The sequence below is a fragment of the Erpetoichthys calabaricus genome (assembly GCF_900747795.2).
Source record: "Erpetoichthys calabaricus chromosome 1 unlocalized genomic scaffold, fErpCal1.3 SUPER_1_unloc_6, whole genome shotgun sequence".
NCBI classification, from domain to species: domain Eukaryota; kingdom Metazoa; phylum Chordata; class Cladistia; order Polypteriformes; family Polypteridae; genus Erpetoichthys; species Erpetoichthys calabaricus.
The window spans coordinates 289048-298726 of record NW_026261597.1 but is presented as its reverse complement, the minus strand read 5'-3'; the positions used below and the strand labels follow the sequence as shown (position 1 = coordinate 298726).

General features: G+C 40.0%; 1 protein-coding gene across 1 annotated transcript in view; it reads left to right on the top strand.

Moving 5' to 3' along the window:
- Positions 1-3820: 3820 nt before the first annotated feature.
- Positions 3821-9679, top strand: part of LOC114644082 (NACHT, LRR and PYD domains-containing protein 3-like) — a 97502-nt gene continuing 91643 nt past the window's right edge. Inside the window, exon 1 of the mRNA XM_051921930.1 lies at positions 3821-3901. The gene's annotated coding sequence lies outside the window, so the exon portion shown is untranslated. The remainder of the gene's footprint in view (positions 3902-9679) is intronic.

Sequence of the window (9679 nt, the reverse complement as noted above, 5' to 3'; positions counted from 1 at the left end):
TCAAAACTTAACCCAGGAATATTGTGGTAGTTATGTGTGAAAGGGCCTACAGTGTAAGTGAAGGTGTGTCTCGCAAGTGATGGTCTACAGATAGCTACAGATACATACATCATCATCCTCTGCTTCAGACCCTCAGCCTCTGACTGCAATTCAGCCTCCCTGATTTTTCTCCATCTCTGCTCAGAATTATCTGTTGTAAAAAAATTTTGTGATATAACATGCATACAGACATCATCAGATACAATTATGAATGAAGTTCAAGTTTTAGGAATTCAAACATGTGGCATACACTCCACTGCCTCCAGAGGGTCAGGCAGCATGGCCTGCTTGATGGCATTCACTTGTTGCTTTCCTCTGAATGGCGGCCACCAGCACACACCATCTTTCACTCACACACCACACATTTGCGTCCTCAAATTCCACCCCTGTAAACTTACTGCTCTAAAAAAGCAGAGAACAAACTGACCATAGCCCCATGTCAACGAGTATCAATGGCAGCCTTTCTAACAAACACTTCCAGAATTCAGATTTTCATGTGCTAAAATGGTGGAGGGGCAGAACATCATCATCATCATCTTTATATGACAATCTAGCACACCTTATGTATATTTTCATCCAGGTCAACAGTTTTTCAAGTTGATGAAAGATTACATACTCTATGGATTCCAAAATTGCATGAATTTATGGAGTACTCAAAAATATGTCTTTTCTTTTCTATTCTCTATTCACAATGTTCACTTTGCCTTGTGAGCTCAGGATGTTTACTATTAATGCAATGCTTTCGCCAGTCTCCATACAGTCATCTTCCTCATTCCGTGTTTTAAATATCATGGATTTGCCATCCATGTCTCCTTAATGAAACTAACAAACTCTATGGGGTTGAAAAGGAGAAGTTGGGTGTCCGTCACAGTGTTCTTTTGTCGAGATTGGATTTCCCTCTGTGAGCTCATGACTTGGTGTCATATTCACTTCAGAAATTCACCGTATGATCTGTGCTAATGGACTACGGGGTGCTCTGATCATCTTCTTAATGTGACCCAAGTAATCTTCATTGGGAAATCCAGATATTGAGTCCAAATTGCCAGGCAACATGACATCCTCACACAGACGAGTCGCCGGACACATTGTAGACTACATTTTCAGGACCATATACGTAACTGATTGAAGTGCTCCACAAATTAAGTCAAAGGAATACTGAAGGTCTGTGCAGACCTGTTTAAGAACTATGTGCAGGTTGATTCCTCTTAAATGAAAATACACACACATACAAAATCAATCAAGATTAAGCCCCTAGTTTTGAGCCTTTACTAATCAATAATCTGTGATATTTTAGGTTAAATTGCTCATTATAAGAGTTCTCTTACTAATTTCAAGATGTGTGTTATTTTCATACTTAAGTCTTACCAAGTGTAGTTTCTATTCTTCCACTGGCAATTTTTTTTCATTTACTTTGATTAGAATAAGTTCAAATTAGATTTGTAACTTCATTGCTTATTTTTTGAGTATCATTTTTTGCTGTGCATGGAGTCCACCACTTCATGCTACTTTGGTCCACGTAACACAGCACAGCTACTGACATTTCTCATTGACCTTAGAGATGTGCTGATGGTGTTGGAACAACAGCAGCAGGATCAGCCATGGCAGTCCTGTGTGATTACCTGGGATATGTCAGTTTTCATCGGAGTATTCAAGTCTGTGGATTGTTAAACACTAATGACAGATTCATACTTGTGCTCCTTCCTCCTTATCCTCCATTCTTCAACTCTATTGAGAGACTTTTCTTGGCATGGCAGTGGAAGGAGTATGACAGACATCCCATGAACAGGAAAATCTTCTTCTGACAATGGCGATGGTTTAAAAGACACATCCTTAGAGTCCTTCGAGGGGGGGATTCACCACAGCAGGGGGGATTTTGCATGATGTCTTATGTCACACACACATGATTAGGGGACAACTAAAGGGCTTAAATAAACGTAATTCCACGCCTGACCAGTGGGTGGCAAAGTGCACCGATTCTCTCTCTCAATTCCTTGCAGACCATTCTCGGGAAGTCCCGTCCAGTTCTGGGGCAACCAATGACATCACTTCCAGTTCCAGCCCTGATTTCATCACTTCCTCTACTTGCATTCAAAAGCTGCCATCTTAAGGCAGCAGTCAGTTCTGTTTTGGACTCAGTCGTGTGAATATGTCTGTTCTATTTAATCATTTTTGCAGCCAGTAAATATTATATGGGTGGCTGCCCCAAACCTTACCAATGACTCTTTGTCATTCTTGTGACACTTACTAAGGAGGACACAGCATGGGGGAGATCAATGATGCATTTTGGCCTGACCCAGAGTGACAACATGATGCAAAATTACTCAAATTCTTTTTTGGTACTATTTTTGTATGTTTACTTTTACTTTTGTGATTTTTTTTCTTTATAATTTACTTAATTTACTTTTGTCATATTCTATTGTTTTTTATTTGCTTCTTTCTTCTTATTGCAATAAAAAGAGATGTGTATTCCAAAAACACCTTTACATCTACTGAATAAAAGAGAAACCATTGATGTTTGCCTTCATTGTGTTCCTTCTTCATTCTCATTTTACATCCACATATGGACTTTCCCTTTGTGCAATTTTTATTAATTCATCGTTTTTGCTTTGGCCACAACATTTTCAAGGGACTACTTTTTTAGTCAAGGTGATAGAAGGAGTTTCCATATATGTTTGGATGACAAGTTTTCATTCTGAGAAGAGTCAACGTGGTTTTGAATCAATTGTTGAGTTTTGACAGATGAGGTGCATTTTGGAGAACAGACTTAGAGCTTTAAGATTGGTGTTTATGGTTTGAAAAAAGGAGACGTATTAACAGAATATGCATTTTAGCAGGTCTAAAGCACTGTAAGTTGACAAATATAATCATTAAGGATAAAAGCTGTCATGGCTTTGTCATCTCTATTCAAATCACTGATCACCAGCCATTACAAGATGAATCACACAGAAAAAGGTTAACCTGCTGAGTTAATGGTGCCAGTAGAACAGCCATGTCAGCAAAGCCAATGAGCTGGGCAGAGTCTTGAAGAAGAAGAAGAAGAAGAAGAAGAAGAAGAAGAAGAAGAAGAAGAAGAAGAAGAAGAAGAAGAAGAAGAAAGCAGAGCACTCCGCTGTCTTAGCTTAAAATGTCTAGAAAGTCACTATCACTGATGTGGGAGCAGTGGGGGCAGTGGGAGCAGCACATCTCACTTACCATCACTCAAAATGACAAAGGGAGGTCCACATGTCTTTATTTGTGCTCACCAGCTTTGAAAAAGCACAGTGGAGTCCATTGAGCGTAGCTTTACTGCAGAACATGATGGTACAAAGTCTACTCAGCTCTACTCAGGCCTAGAAGTGCTACAAAAGATGGTGAAGATGGCACAGAATGGGACTGGAACATGGATCCCTGCTGTTCTGCACATGAACTGTAAGTCAGGCATACCCTCTTATTAAAGACCTCGGCCATTCTGTTCCATCACTTTTCTCCTTCCTCTGTTCAGGACCTTTATATTGACGTTGGTTTTATCCCTCAGAACAAAAGGCTTCTCAAAAGCTGCTCATACTGTAAACAGTGTCTCTTATGTTTTATTGTCTGACCCAAAGAACCTTACAAATGTCACTATTATAAGTGTATGCCTGTGAAAGAGGAGCACTGAGTGGTATAGTGGCACCTGTAGGACTACCAAAGACTCATCAGACTTTCATCTGGTTTATTTTTTACTTTACTTTTCACAAAGCTGAACATTCCTTCTCCCATGTTTGTTGTAATGTAGATGAGTAGCCATGGAGCTGAAAGGCAAGCTGGTCCTAGTGCAGTCTTAAGTGTGGCTTCACAACTGACAACATCTACAGGAGTCGAGGTGCCTGCTGCTGCTGCTGCTGTAAGTCAAGTCTTGTAAAGTTTTTTAAGAGGCTGAATGTTCCTTAATTGTGGTGAGTGTGGCACAGATAAGCCAGTGGGACTGAAAATGAAGTTTGTGGTGAAGGGGATGTAAGCAAATGTCAGAAAAAAGAGACTTTGGGCTGTGCAGGCCCTACTGTGTCAGGCTTTGTTACATGTAAAGCGACATTTCAAGGCTCACAGCTTTATTTATAAGTCATGGATGTTCACCTCAACACTACTTTAAAACAAATTGTGTAATGAGAATGTGAGTCAAATTTACAAACCAAGGCTGACGTTGAAATGAGGGATTAAATGCGACATTAAAACATGGACTCTCAACCTTAGTTTATTGTCATATGTGGAGAGTAAAGTACGGTGAAATTCTATCTTGCATGCTTAATTCCGCTCTCTCCCTCCATGATTAGTGCTGCGTATTCTTATGTGGAGAGTAATTAAGCACATCAGCAGGGGTCTCGAGGTCTGCTCTGTCATGAGGTGATGACAAGGTGTTTAATGCTGTCCTTCAGTGAGGTGATCTGTCGATTACAAGTGAGCAGGCAAACCTCCTCGTGTGGTGTCGCACTCATCATTACTAGGGGCGCCCTGTTGAACACCTTTGGCTACTCGCCATTCTGTAAACTCTATAGATTAGTAAAAGGACTCATCTCAAGTACTGCAGATTTGTTGAACTCCAACCCTCTGCATTCTTTAGTTTAATGAATTACGGAGTCCACCTTTTCCTATCATGCCACAACTTACCTGGTGGACCACTTGACAACATTCTGTCAAGTTGGGGGGACAGGAAAATATTAAAAAGGAGCCCCTTTCTTCATTTTGTGTAGGCTGGTTATTTTGTTGTGGACAGAGAGTTGGGGTCCCTTGAGTTAGTTGTTGAGGGTCCTGCCTGTCCATGTCAACAGTATCTTAGTAAATTAGAGATCTTTCAGATTCATTGAAAAACAGAGAACTCACCCATTTGGACCAAGTTTATATTTTAATGGGAATATTCTGGGAGCAGGGAGTACAATACCCTGGTCTGCTGTCATGCCTGACTTTAAACAGCTTTTCCCAATCAGAGGATTTATAACCCAAACTAGAATTTTGACAAGAGAAGAAAGTTGTTCTCTACATTTGTACATCAGTGAGTTAAGATCACATTGCTGTTCTGCTCCTGACATTGTGAGACACAGGGAGAGGGAGAGGCCCTTTAAATCGATAAAGAGGTTGGGAAGCAAAGGCATATCCTAGCAGATGGTTTCCTTACATCAAACGGTTAAACTTGTTGCGGTGGCTCAGAATAAGTGTGGTAGATCATAAATTCCTCTCTGTAACTTGAGACAAAGCCATTTTTTTTTCTTTACATTAGCCGTGTCTTACCTGTACTTCCAGTTCTTCTGGTCTTTTTTCAGTGCAGTTCTGATCAGATTGTGTGATTTCACCTGAAGCCTGCATGGCTGTTACAGACCACCCTGTGCAGTTCTCCTTTCAGTGTATTTCAAGGCAGGCAGTTTCCATGTTTTATTGGCCTTATGTATCTTGTGAAAAATACAACTGTTACACCACAGTGTACTGTAATCTTGCCTCATACAGACAGCCTAACTACATGGAGATTGATGGAATAAAGTGCCATCTTGGTGCAATCTTTCTTCTTTTTGCATGGTGTCATAATATAATAAACTTTAAAGTCTGACGGGCCTCTCCTCTTGTTTCTTTTAGCTCCCATCGTCTGTAAGTATTGTGTTTTATTTCAGCCAAGGTTCCTTGCCTGGCTTGGGTTCAAATTCTTTTTTTATGCAATTTTTGTTTATTGATTTGCCTTTGATTTGTGTTAAAGTCACTTTTGTTTATTATTTAATATGTTTCATATGATTTTTGTTAGGTTCTTGTGTTTTGGGTGCAATCACATGAGCCACATACTGACATATTTACAATGAGACAAATGTTCCCATGTGACCCTTTGGTCAGCTTTTAGGGCTTCCACAATTCAGGTGGTCATCAGGACTTTATGGTTCAGGTTACTTCATCACAGTAGCTGTTTAGACTCTGTGGCAGATGGCTGGAAGGACAGGGGGAGAAATCATTCACAGGGCATTACCTCCTCAGAGCACTAAAGGGCAGACTCCTGGGTTTGCGGCAGCACTATGGTTTCCCACAGGGCTTCATGAGAATTGGAGTTTTGTGATTCAGCCCTATTGGGTGCTGTGGGTGCTTCCAGAGGGTGCTGCGGGGATTGGGGAGGCCTACTTAGTGGGGCTCCAGCCTTACCTGGAAGTGCTCTTGGGCCAAACCTTCAGGACAACAGAAGTACTTCTGGGGATCACTTAAAAGGAGTCACCAGCTTTCATTCCAAGAACCAGAGTCGGGAGGGACAAGGACAAAGCTTACTGGAGGGTTATGTTCTCTGTACTGTAAATGTATTTAAAGTTGTTTAGGTGGGTTTTATTTGCTTTTCATCTTGCTGTTAGGCTCTTCAACAAATAGTGGGAGATCTATTAACTGTACATGTCACTTTGGTCTCCTGTATGACATTTCTGCTTCAGAATGTGTGGTGTATGAACTTCCATTTCAGTTTTTCAGTAATCATATGTTAAAGGATACGTTTGGTATTTTTCAAGACAAAGTGTTTTCTTCGTACACAAACAAATATATGCATTTGCCATGCAAAACTGTGCTCTAAAGTCAAGTATTTTCAAGAAATATTAAAAAATTCAGACTGTTCTCGCATTTTATAATTAAAGAATAGAAGCTTGACTGGAAATCAAAAGCCTAAAAACTTACCAAATACACTTATTTTTCAAGCCAATACAGTTACTGAGCATTGATACATTTCTTGATTAAACACGCATTGAAAATGACACATATAAGCTATTTTACAAACGAAAAAACACCTATATTATGAGATTCAGAACATTTTTAGAATGTGCTCTGCCTCAGGGCTTGTCTTCCTCAGCAACGGCCATCACTGTTGCCTGAAGACGTTTTTCCTGTTCATTGGGATGTTTGTCATAGATCTTCCACCACAATGATGTCATCCTAGATGATCACATGAGATTGTGTTGACTGCGCCATCAGTGCATCTCTAAGGTCATTGAGAGACGCCAGTAGATGTGATGTGTGGCATGCAAGTTATTTATTTTAATAGAAGAGATCCCAGGAACGTCCCCAGCCTTGGAACGACCCACACACACTCACAACAGAGACAATAAAGCACACTGGGAAAGGCAAACAATTACAAATATAATGACCCAAAAATAATTAATGAAAACAGTAATACCACCCCTAACCCCTTCGGCGATATAAACACAAACATCACACAGCAAAGTCCATATAAACCAAACCAGATGAAGATGAAAAGTGACAAAGTTAAGTCCAGCGATCTGTATGTTGAAAGGGTGAAGGAAAAATACAGTCCTACCGGTAGTTACTGATGATGAGGATGAAATCAGATGGTTGATTCAGGAGCACTCCACTCTTCCGGAAAACCAATGAATCCAACACAGTTCTCAGTGCACAAGTAGACAGACAATCCAGACCCCAATGAACGAATACAGTCCAGGACACAATGATTAATTAAAGTTCCAATAACAGCAGGGAGCAATGACAGATAAACGCAACACACACCGCACCCAAACAAAACAAACTTTTTTCTCTTTTTGCCCTCTTCCCTCTTTTAAACCTCCTTTGACCACCTTTGACCCCAGCAGCCCCTGCAAAGACTGCTGGGAGGTGCAGTTCTTATAAAGTAGCACTGCTACATAGTAAAGCACAGGAATGTGAGTTTATAGATGTCATCAAATGTCATTGATTTACCTTAGTATATGAAAACACCAACTGAAAAGAAGTCTGAATTATCTTAATATTATGTAATAATCAATACAGAATCTAGCTTCAAGGAGAAGCATTCAGTATAGTGGCACCCCAAGGTCAAATTGATAGACACCTGCGTAAATTAAAATGTCAAGTTTAAGAAAAACGCTTGTCGTGCAATCCTTGGTGATGTGATCCTGCCTGTTCTTAAGCCCAACAAACATGCCAAGTCTCAAAAACAAAAGCCAGTGCTCTGCTCCACCACAGGTCTGCACCAACAGACTAGACCTCACCACTAAGGGTCACCTAGACATAAACACTAGTTTCAGGCTTATAGCCTGTACAAACCCAAAAGAAAGACAAAGGCTTAAAAGGCAGCATATATCTTTGAAGGGACAGAGGAAAACTGAAACATATTCCATAGAAAAGGTAGGCAGCAGTCATTTTAAGAAAAAAGTGAATAAATCCGAATTCAACTAACCAGTATAGGACCTTCATTTATTAGCAAGGGGTTAAAACAAAGAAATCCAAAATCAAAATTAAAAAACACAAACCACCAAATAGAAACAAAGTCAGTGCTGAAAGAAGCCATAATAAAGTCAGTGACATCTTAAATGCTATTGGGAGCAGCTCCCCAGAAGTAGTGTCAGGAGGCTGCACCCCCTTGATTCAATGCACAGAACACAAGCAACATAATTTAACGAACTGCACACAATTAAGCTTTTCTGGATTTTGTGCTTGTCATAATAGAAGGCTGATACATCACATCTTGGTTATTTTCATCTATCCAAATAGTGTGTTACTCCTTCTAGGGCTGCTCACTCTTGGTGATGTCTCTCCTAAGCTGCCAACATGGTGGATAAGAAGTGTCTGTCTCTCTGCACCAGGTGTCCTGCATCTACTTCACTCACTTTGAATGAAGTCTATACATTTAAAAGCAAAGCAAAATATATTAAAATGTACAGTACTAATAACAATAAAAGTTAGAAAGCTTACAGAATACTTTCCGTTAAGATATGGAAGCTGAACAGCAGCACCAAAAGAGGGAAGAAGAATGAAAGAGAGCAAGCTTGTCTTTCAGGTGGCTTATCGTCTTACTCTTGCACACTTTGGTCAGTCCATTTTTTTATGCCAAATGGGCCATGTAGGGGTTCCACACCTCATAATTTTACACACAGAATTGTTTGACTAATCTGATGATGTGCAGCTTGTTCCAGAGCCTTTGATCAAAAAAACACTAGGTCTTGTCAAAGGTTTTTATCTACACTATATCCAGTACTTTTGGGAGCAGGTACTACCATCTGGTGTTTGAGTTTTAGTCTGGCCACTGTAACATGAGATTGTAATGACAGTTATACTCTAAAATAACATAAAAAGGAAAATAAACAAAATACACAAAATTAACACACTGTCCCACAGCATTACTTACTATAAAAACTTTGGGTAAAGCTGCAAAGTTCAAATGCAGTTCATCTATCCACCTGAAGCTAAGCTTGTACATGCATGGCCAGAACTGGAATGGTTGACTATACTGGAAACCCAATCTCCTGCCACAAGGCTTTATGAAAATGACACAAAACATTAGGTCTTCTACAATTAACAAATGTTTCCTCAAAATAAACTTTGTTGGCTGCTGTTCATACATGCTTACTGGGTAAATAGATGAGGCCAGCTAGCGGTCATATCAGACTAATGTCTGACCTGTGAGCTTCCACCAGTTCTGCAGGTCTTAAGTTTCTTAATCTGTTCTCTTAAATTTCTTAATCTGTTCTCTTAAGTTTCTTAATCTGTTCTCTTTCCATTTCAGGTTTAACACAGAAGTTTCCTAAAGTAATAAAAACCTTCTCTCATGAGGATCTCCTCAAGATCACAGAGTACTACAAGCCCTACCTGGCCTATGTGATTGAATATGACATCACAAGTATCCTGCAGAACCTGGCCACCAAGAACATCCTCACCAAGGTAGGTG